The sequence below is a fragment of the Columba livia genome, unplaced genomic scaffold, assembly GCF_036013475.1.
Source record: "Columba livia isolate bColLiv1 breed racing homer unplaced genomic scaffold, bColLiv1.pat.W.v2 Scaffold_203, whole genome shotgun sequence".
Taxonomy (NCBI): Eukaryota; Metazoa; Chordata; class Aves; order Columbiformes; family Columbidae; genus Columba; species Columba livia.
This window is the reverse complement of record NW_027043184.1, coordinates 50,298-56,397: the sequence shown is the minus strand read 5'-3', so window position 1 is coordinate 56,397 and position 6,100 is coordinate 50,298. Positions and strand designations below refer to the sequence as shown.

Sequence of the window (6,100 nt, the reverse complement as noted above, 5' to 3'; positions counted from 1 at the left end):
ATTGCTAGAGAGCTCCCCAAACTGGTGCACCCGACAGACTACTACCCGCTGCTGGTCTTCCAGACAGATGGGGAGGAAGCTGCTTCCCGTAGTCTGAGGGGAATGAAGAACAATTTCAAGGTCTTGGGAAGGATGGTGAAAGACTCAGGGGCTCAAGTGATCTTCTCTTCACTCCTTCCATCTTCAAGTAACAATGTGGGATGCAATAGGAAAGTTCAGTATCCAAATGATTGGCTCCAAGACTGGTGCTACAGGCAGGGCTTTGGATTTTTTGATAATGGTTGGTTTTATAAGTCACCAGTCCGGACAGTGTCACGCGGGAAAGGTTTATCTCGCAGGGGCAAAAGGATGCTGGGGCAGGAATTAGCTGGGCTCATTTGGAGAGCTTTAAACTAGGCTCGAAGTGGGATGGGGCTGTAGCTGGGCTTGTCCCAGTGGGGCAGTGTTCTAAAACTGATGAGGACCGGGTGGCCTCCTGTGCACCTAGGGAGAAATTGGTGTGCTCTGCTCGCTCCCTGAAATGCCTGCACACCAATGTGCGCAGCATGGGGAATAAGCAGGAGGAGTTAGAATCCTGTGTTCGGTCGGGAGATTATGATCTGGTGGCAATTACAGAAACATGGTGGGACAGTTCACATGACTGGAATGTGGTCATGGATGGCTATGCCCTTTTCAGGAAAGACAGGCCAGCCAGGCGTGGTGGTGGAGTTGCTCTCTATGTGAGAGAGCAACTGCAATGTACTAAATTCTGCCCAGGAGTGGATGAGGAGCGAGTTGAGAGTGTATGGGTCAGGATCAAGGGGCAGGCTGGCAGGGGTGACACTGTTGTGGGTGTCTGTTACAGGCCACCAGATCAGGCTGAGGAAGTTGATGAGGCCTTCTATGGGCAGTTGAGAGTGGCCTCACAGTCACAGGCCCTGGTTGTTGTGGGTGATTTTAACTTCCCTGATGTTTGCTGGAAGGACCGTTCAGCCAGCCAGCCACAGTCCAGGAGGTTCCTGCCGTGCATCGGTGAGAACTGCCTCATGCAGATGGTGGAGGAGCCGACTAGGAGAGGTGCACTGCTGGATCTCATCCTCACTAGCAAGGAGGGTCTGGTCAAAGCAGTAAAGGTTGAGGGCTGCCTGGGCTGCAGTGACCACGAGATGGTGAGTTCAGCATCTTGTGTGGCAGGAACAGAAGAGCAAGTAGAATTGCAACCCTGGACTTTAGCAGGGCTAACTTTGGCCTTTTCAAGCAATTGCTGGGGGAAATCCCATGGGCAAGACTGCTTGAAGGAAAAGGGGCCCAAGATAGCTGGATTGCATTCAGAGATTGCTTCTTCCATGCTCAGGATCAGAGCATCCCCACACGAAGGAAGTCAAGGAAGGGAGCCAGGAGGCCTGCGTGGTTGAATAGGGACCTGTTGGGTATGCTCAAGCAGAAGAGGAGAGTTTACAGGTCATGGAAGCAGGGGATGGCCACTTGGGAGGAATATAAGGCTGCTGTTAGAGGATGTAGGAAGGCAGCTAGGATAGCCAAGGCCTCCTTAGAATTACAGCTGGTGAGAGGGGTCAAGGACAGCCAGAAGAACTGTTTCAAATACATAGCAGATAAAACTAACACCAGAGGCAATGTAGGCCCACTGATGAATGGGGTGGGTGCCCTGGTGGCAGAAGATACAGAGAAGGCAGAATTACTGAATGCCTTCTTTGTCTCTGTCTACTCTGCCGGAGGCTGTCCTGGGGAGCCCTGTACCCCTGAGACCCCCGATGAAGCCAGGTCAATGGAGGAGTTTGCTTTAGTCGATGAGGACTGGGTTAGGGAGCAATTAAATAGTCTGGACATCCATAAATCCATGGGTCCGGATGGGATGCACCCGCGGGTGCTGAGGGAGCTGGCTGAAGTCATTGCTGGACCGCTCTCCATCATCTTTGCCAAGTCTTGGGAATCGGGGGAGGTGCCCAAGTATTGGAGGAAAGCAAATGTTACTGCATTCTTCAAAAAGGGCAAGAAGGAGGACCCGGGTAATTATAGACCGGTCAGCCTCACCTCTGTCCCTGGGAAAGTAACGGAACAGCTTCTCCTTGGTGCCATCTCAAGGCATATCAAGGATAAGAGGGTTATTAGGGGCAGTCAGCATGGCTTTACCAAGGGTAAGTCATGCTTGACCAACCTCATAGCCTTTTATGAGAATGTAACAAGGTGGATGGATGATGGCAGAGCAGTGGATGTGGTCTACCTTGACTTCAGTAAAGCCTTTGACACAGTCTCCCACAGCATCCTCACAGCTAAGTTGAGGAGGTGTGGTCTAGACAATAGAGTAGTGAGGTGGGTTGCAAACTGGCTTAAGGAGAGAAGCCAGAGAGTGGTAGTCAATGGTGCGGAGTCCAGTTGGAGGCCAGTATCTAGTGCACTGCCTCAGGGGTCAGTACTGGGGACAATATTATTCAATATATTCATTAACGATTTAGACGAGGGAATAGAGTGCACTATCACCAAGTTTGCTGATGACACCAAGCTGGGAGGAGTGGCTGACACGCCAGAAGGCTGTGCTGCCATCCAGCGGGACCTGGACAGGCTGGAGAGTTGGGCGGGGAATAACCTGATGAAATTTAACAAGGGCAAGTGTAGAGTCCTGCATCTGGGCAGGAACAAGCCCAGGTTCCAGTATAGGTTGGGAAATTACATATTAGAGAGCAGTGTAGGGAAAGGGACCTGGGGGTCCTGGTGGACAACAGGATGACCATGAGCCAGCACTGGGCCCTTGTGGCCAGGAAGGCCAATGGTACCTGGGGTGTATTAGAAGGGGGGTGGTTAGTAGATCGAGAGAGGTCCTCCTTCCCCTCTACTCCACCCTGGTGAGACCACACCTGGAATATCGTGTCCAGTTCTGGGCCCCTCAGTTCAAGGACAGGGAACTGCTGGAGAGGGTCCAGCGTAGGGCAACGAAGATGATGAAGGGAGTGGAGCATCTCCCTTATGAAGAAAGGCTGAGGGAGCTGGGTCTCTTTAGTTTGGAGAAGAGAAGACCAAGGTGGGACCTTATTAATGTTTATAAAGTTATAAAGGGTGAGTGCCATGAGGATAGAGCCAGGCTCTTCTCGGTGGCAAACAATGATAGGACAAGGAGTAATGGGATCAAGCTGGAACACAAGAGGTTCTGCTTAAATTTGAGAAAAAACTTCTTCTCAGTAAGGGTGACAGAGCACTGAACAGGCTGCCCAGGGGGGTTGTGGAGTCTCCTTCTCTGGAGACATTCAAAACCTGCCTGGACATGTTCCTGTGCGACCTCACCTGGGTGTTCCTGCTCCAGCAAGGGGATTGGACTGGATGAGCTTTTGAGGTCCCTTCCAACCCCAAACATACTGTGATACTGTGATACTGTGATTTGTTCCAAGGTCGTACCTGTGGGGTCGCCCCGAGGCTCACGGACAGACTCAAGTCAAGAAGTCAAGTAGCTGCTGCCTACAGGGACGGCTGGAATCAAGGAGAAAGGAAAAGCGTTTCCATTTCACGTTGTGATCTACCTTGTCCTCAGTGACCTGCGGTGCATGGACGGGGGTCAGGCAACAACACGGGACCCAGACGCATGCTGAAATTGCCAAAGCTGCAGAGGAGCTGCAGAGCCCTTGGCTGGGACCTGGCAACTTCCAAACTACTGTGTCCAGGCCACATGCAACACCCCTCAAGGACCAGATGGACAAACATGGGGCCTCTCAGGGCCTGCTGGCTACTGCAAGGACAACTATTGCAGGAAAATGTTAACAAATAATAAAACAAATATTAACAAATGCAGAAGGCCAGTGACCAATGAAGACTGAACACTTACCCCTGGGATTGCCCCCAGGCTCAGGAACAGGATTACACCAAGAGGCTTGATCACCATGGACTGCAGGAACCAAACAGGGAGTCAAACACGGGTGAGGAGCTTCCATGGCATGTTGTGATCTCCTTCTTCCTCAGTCACCTGCAGTGACGGGAGGGGGTGAGGCAATGACACAGGACACATACAAAGGTGTACGTTCCCACAGCTAGAAATGGAACATGGGTGAACTTTTGCTGAGACCTAGCAGGTTTTCAGGCAAATGAATATTCATGACTTGTCTGTGTAACACCACCAAGGCACAAAAAGCTTTTGAAAAGCCTCTGAGATGATCCTGGGTACAATCACACATGAATAACCTATTAAAACGCGAGTGTTTATTCCCTCCAGCAGACAGACAGTGCCAACGTACCTCTGGGACAGCCCAAGGCTCATAACCAGGATCCAGCTGAGAAGCTCGATCAGCTCTGCCAATGCCATGGCCTGGAGTCATCACAGACCAGAGAGGTTTCCAGGCTCACAGAGCAATGCTCCTGCATTTCGGGTGAAAGAGGACATAAAGAAGAGAGAAAAACAAAACAAAACACAGCACAACATAGTTAGGACAACAATGCCCATATATTGCAGAGAAATAGCCGTATTTGGGGAAAAAACTGGCAAAATGACAAAATATTCCAAATATTTGGGGGCTATATTGGCCAATACAGGCAAAAGTATCTGAGTATTTGGGCAAAAAGTGGCCAAAAGAGGCAAAAACATCCACATTTGGGTGCAAAACTGTCAGCAAAGGTGAAAACATCCCATATTTGGGATCACAGCGCCTCCATTAGGGGAAAAAAAGCACCTGAATATATCTGGTAAAAAGAGCCAGAAATAATAAAGCACCACTAGATTTGGATCAAAACTGGCCAAGAAGGGGTATAACATCCCCAGATTTGGGGTGAAATTGGACAAAAAAGTCAAAGTATGCCCAGATTTGAGTAAGAAACGGCCAAAAGCGGCCCAAACACCCCCAGATTTGGGTAGAAACCGGACTGCAAAGCCAAAGAACTCCCAGATCTAGGCAGAAATGAGCCCAAAGGGCACAAATGTGCCCAGATTGAGCTCAAAACTGGCCCAAAGGGCCAAAGCAATCCCAGCTTTGATTTGAAACAGGCCCAAAGGCTCCAAGCGTGCCCTGGGACGGGGCCGTGTGGCACGAGGCTGGGGGGCAGCGAGGGCCCCACAGGGACTCAGTGCTGGTTTCTGCCCCTGGGCCACCACTCCCAGCCCCTGCTTGCCCAGCACTTGCCCCCGAAGCAGCTGCAGCCCCTCTCCCCTCCCTGCGGGGCGTCTGCCCCCTGCCCACACCCTGGTGCTGCCTGGCTCGCCCTGCCCGGCCCAGCCCGGCTGCTCTCCCGGCCCCAGCCCCAGCCCTGGCCCCACTGCTGCCCTGCTGAGCTGCTCGGGGCTCGGTGCTGCCCCTGCCCGCCCACCTGCTCCCTGCGCTCGGCTGGAGCAGCCTGGGCGTCCCGGGCTGGCAGGGACACCAGGAGGAGGAGGAGGGTGAGGACCATGGCCCCCACGCTCGCACCACGATGCTGCTGCTGCTGCTGCCAAGACACAGCACAGCACGTCACCGTGGGGCTGTGACCTCATAGTCACATTGGAATCACCACATTTGCACACTACTGCATGGCCTTGTTCTGCACGAGCAGGGAAGGAACAGAAGTGGAGAAGGGTGCACCTATTTGGGAGGCAGCACTGCCTATGGGAGTGCACAGGCTCTCACTTCTTGCTTCCCAGAAATCAATCAATCAATCAGTCAATCAATACCAAAAGCTCCATATTAAGACTAAGTTAGAAAAAAAAAGCCAACTTCAAGGGTCTTTCCTTGTAACTATTTTTGTCAGGCAGCTCTCTAGGAAGAAACGAGCTTTACCTGCTGGTTTTACCACAGCTTCAATGCCTTTAAAGCCACCACTTCTTACCTCTGCTGCTCCAACACAGCCTCACAGCCCAGCAAAATCATAGTGCAGGCAGAAACCTTCACCATACCAAGAGGGAGAGTCAGGAATACGTTACTCTCAAGAGCAGACACTGTCAACCACTCTTGCTCTCGCTTACCAAATTCAGACAGTGTTAGAAAACAACAAGGAAGTGAGATTCTTATTTTATGGACCCCATTATATTGACCATTCGACATCAAGTCCAACCAGAGTCTGAACCTCCAAATAAGAAATATCGTCTTAAAATTTCTAGGAAAATGAAGGGCTTTGAAGTGGCAAGACCACAAAATGTTCATAAAAGCACTGC

The 6,100-nt window shown here is 51.4% G+C and overlaps 1 long non-coding RNA gene across 1 annotated transcript; it reads right to left on the bottom strand.

Annotated features, from left to right (window-relative positions):
- Positions 1-3,145: 3,145 nt before the first annotated feature.
- On the bottom strand, positions 3,146-4,339 carry LOC135577960 (uncharacterized). Its single transcript, XR_010469397.1, has 3 exons — positions 4,218-4,339; positions 3,812-3,949; positions 3,146-3,459 (listed from the first exon to the last, which is right to left on the bottom strand). It is a non-coding gene; the product is annotated as an uncharacterized LOC135577960 (long non-coding RNA).
- Between the last annotated feature and the right edge of the window lie 1,761 nt (positions 4,340-6,100).